The sequence below is a fragment of the Gigantopelta aegis genome, chromosome 12 (assembly GCF_016097555.1).
Source record: "Gigantopelta aegis isolate Gae_Host chromosome 12, Gae_host_genome, whole genome shotgun sequence".
Taxonomy (NCBI): Eukaryota; Metazoa; Mollusca; class Gastropoda; order Neomphalida; family Peltospiridae; genus Gigantopelta; species Gigantopelta aegis.
This window is the reverse complement of record NC_054710.1, coordinates 22,130,778-22,134,902: the sequence shown is the minus strand read 5'-3', so window position 1 is coordinate 22,134,902 and position 4,125 is coordinate 22,130,778.

Genomic DNA, 4,125 nt, shown 5'->3' with positions numbered 1-4,125 from the left:
CTAAATCAATGTTGGAAACTGGTAGAAACTGCTTAATGTGAAGACCAAATGCTCGAATCGCATTCGGTTTCGGATCAGATAACTTCATATATTTATTATCAAACACCGCATTATGTGCAGGATGTTTTGGCATTTAATATTTGTAGTATACCGCAGAGAAAGCTTTGCACGTCTAGCACCCAAACTATGTCCATGTGCATTGACGTACAAGCTCTCGACAGGAGATGTTTTGAAAGCACCAAGACAAAGCCTAAGTCCCTGGTTGTGTATAGGATCTAGCATTTGCAAGTAAGACTTATGTGCTGACCCATACAAAATGCACCCATAATCAAGTTTAGACCTAACTAAAGATCTATAAAGTCGGAGCATAACCTTTTGATCTGCTCCCCATTCAGTCTTGCTAATAACTTGTAATATACTGAGGGCCTTCAAGCCCTTCTTTTTAACATACTGTAAATGAGGAACAAAAAATAGCCTCCTGTCAAAAATAACCTCCAGAAATTTGGATTTTTGTCCAGAAACAGCTGATGATCTAAATGGTGACCTCTTTTCTGGCAGATATGCATACAAATGGTTATTGACACTGTTAATTGAAATCCATTGTCAGTTGCCCATTCTTGACGTTTATTCAAACAAAACTGACGTTCAGTGATACTCATACTGGAAAGAAAGAAAAAAATGTTTTATTTAACGACGCACTCAACACATTTTATTTACGGTTATATGGCGTCAGACATATGGTTAAGGACCACACAGATTTTTAGAGGAAACCCGCTGTCGCCACTACATGGGCTACTCTTCCGATTGGCAGCAAGGGATCTTTTATTTGCGTTTCCCACAGGCAGGATAGCACAAACCATGGCCTTTGTTAAACCAGTTATGGATCACTGGTCGGTGCAAGTGGTTTACACCTACCCGTTGAGCCTTGCGGAGCACTCACTCAGGGTTTGGAGTCGGTATCTGGATTTAAAATTCCATGCCTCGACTGGGATCCGAACTCAGTACCTACCAGCCTGCAGACCGAGTGCCTGCCACGACGCCACCGAGGCCGGTCATACTGGATGACCTGTACCTTGAAAGTCGTCAACATATAACAAACTATCAACACCAGGTTTTAAACAAATCAATGTGCTCTAGTGGTGTCGTTAAACAAAACAAACCTTTTTCATTCATTCATTCATTCAATCAGTTATGTCACAAGTCTCTACCATCATTCTCATTAGGACATGGGTGTGTCGGTTAGTGCTGTGTTTTTTTTGTTTGTGGTTTTTTTTTGGGGGGGGGGGTTGGGGGGGGGAGGGGTTGGACGAGGCGGGATGCGTCCTGACCGCATTCGAGAAGAAATGATAACTGCCTTACCCACATTGATATTTGTCCAACTACAGGCCCGAACGAGGTAAAGGGGAATTTGTTGGAATTCCGGTCAAGACAGCTGGAGGGAGGCTAGCCCGAGTACTCTGACCGTAAGAGAGCTAGACGGACATTTTGACATAAATACGCTCTCATTACAATCAGAGACCAAGCTATGTATTTTTTTGGCAATTCCCGACAACCAAAAAGTGGGCAACGATTTCCGCTCTAATACCACAAAAATCCTATGTTTGACGTCAAATTTTTTTTTTTCGAGTTAACTGATTAAACAAAAATCCTCATATTAATCACTAATACACATAGTACAGAAAGAAATCCGACAGCACCCACATTCGGCTACGCTTCGTAACACTCCGTCGCAAGAATTACAAAGATCGGTGACCTATTTCGTGACGTAGATCACGTGTTCCCCCACTGGGCGATTCCGCCCAGTAGATGGAATGGCTGAGTGGGCGATCATGTGATGCAACGTCACGATATAGGTCGGCGAACGTAGAATTCTGCTGTCCGGAGTTTGCCGAAGCTTACCTGAATGTGGGTGCTGTCGGGTTTCTTTCTGTAGTGTGTGTATTAGTGATTAATATGTGGATTTTTTTTTTAATCAATTAACTCGAAAATGATCGATGTAAAAGTATTTAACGTCAAACACAGAATTGTTGGGGTATTAGAGCGGAAATCTTTGCCAACTTTTTGGATATCGGGAATTTTTGTCCAAATGTCCGTCTAGCTCTCTTACAGTCAGAGTACTCGGGCAGTTGAGTTGAATGCGGAAAGTTGTATTCAATTCTTGTATTCAGAGCTGTATTTATATAGTAATATTTAATGGGTATGTAATACACTATGGTTTTACATAAATATATACAAATAATATGTTCATATACATACCATGTGTGTCACCCAATAGCCGATGTGCACTTTTTGAGCTGGGGTGTCGTTAAACATTCAATCATTCATTCACGTATGCTTATGTATGTGTGTATGCATGTATGCGTGTGTGTATGTGTGCACGTGCGTGCGTGTTGTGTTGATGACTGTGTACATATGTACATTTTAATATATAATAGTTATCTTTATTCGCTTATTTCTAGGTGAAGGTACATTACACATTGACTGCATTGACTTCACCACAGTTGAGCAGCAGACATCAATAACGTGTCGCAGAGGTTTTAGATTAGGAGTAGACTGGTTTCGACCAGATGGTAAACTAGTAAGAAGGTGTGACACGACCAAACTGAAGTGTTGAGTTGTTGACGGATACCGCGGTTATCCTATCGTTGGTGATGGTATAGCAAGCGACACTTTGGTACTAGAGTCCTTCGATCCAAACGTTGATGATGGTTATTGGACGTGCAGAGATGGACGTGATGGCACAGCATTTGCTGGATGTCTGAAGATCTTAATGCCAGGAAGGCAGAAGGGTTCGTACGCGTATTTACATTCCTTAAAAATACTTCAATATTGGGAAGGTATTTTCCAGTAGTTCAGGAAAAGAGCAAGTTTTGCACACTGGACTGTCATAGAAATTTGACAGTGTGTTGTCAGTTTTAAAACGGATGACTGCTGACGTGTTCTGAACTTCCTATAATCCTATATTTATATAATCAGTATTCGAACATTTGATCTGCCCCAAGTCAGGATCCGAACGGTGACATTTTCCAAACTTTCTTTTCCCGTTCTTATATTCAAAGTTCAAACACTTGATCCGGTCATCACAGTGTTCCTTTAGTTTATCTATAGTGCGCATCCGTCGGTTAACAAGATTGCCAGTAGAATGGGTTCTCGTTGGCAATAACAACATACACCACTGCGAGCATGCATATAAGCATTTACTTTCACTCCAAATTTGGGAACATTTCCATGTCAGTTTTTTGTTATATGACCGCATCTCCCTGTAGTAACAGTCCGAGCAGGTGGTTCATTAACCGATTCACGCTGGCTGTCTCTCCCGCTATACAAAACAACATGGGCACCATCCAGCTAGAAGGCTTACCATTAAACATACACATTGTTTAAATTATTAGAAGTGAATATGTGAAAAGAGGCAATGAATTAGGGCTCCCTAAATCTAAATCACCCAATGTTTTCCTGAGGGCAAAAAAAACCTGAAATAAAAATTGAAAATAAAATAAAAAGTAAATTAAAGTAAAAAGTAAGATACATACTATATAACAATCTGAACCCCGCTCCCCCCCCCCCCCCCCCACCAAAAAAACAAAACCCTACCAAAATATCTGTTAGGACGTAGTAGTAGTAGTGGAAGTAGTAGTAGTAGTAGTACTACGTAGTAGTGGTAGGAGGTTGGAGAAGTGGTAGTACCAGTATCAGCAGCAGAAAAAGTAGTATCAATGGAATATGTTTTGTTTCATCTGAAAATGTACATAAATAGTATTCGTAAACTATTTTTTTTTTTACATCCTCCTCCCCCCTCACCCGCCCCCCAAGTGTGCATTAGCTATCCGAGTCCGGTCCGCGTTTTACCAACAGCCAGTGATGTGCACAGATCGTATTCTGGGGCCATATGCAAGAGGAGCAGATAAAACTAAACGGGTATAGCGGCAAAACGCGGATTGAACATAAATGACATCGCGAATAACTATCCGGCGTATTTATTTTTAGATTGGGGAGACTTCGAATTCGGGCAAAAATGAATAAGACATTGAGAGATCACTGCCCTCACAATGCACGTGCAACCGTATAATGCACATAATGAAATGCATTGCAGCCAGTAAACATAACCCAGACTTTTTACTAGTC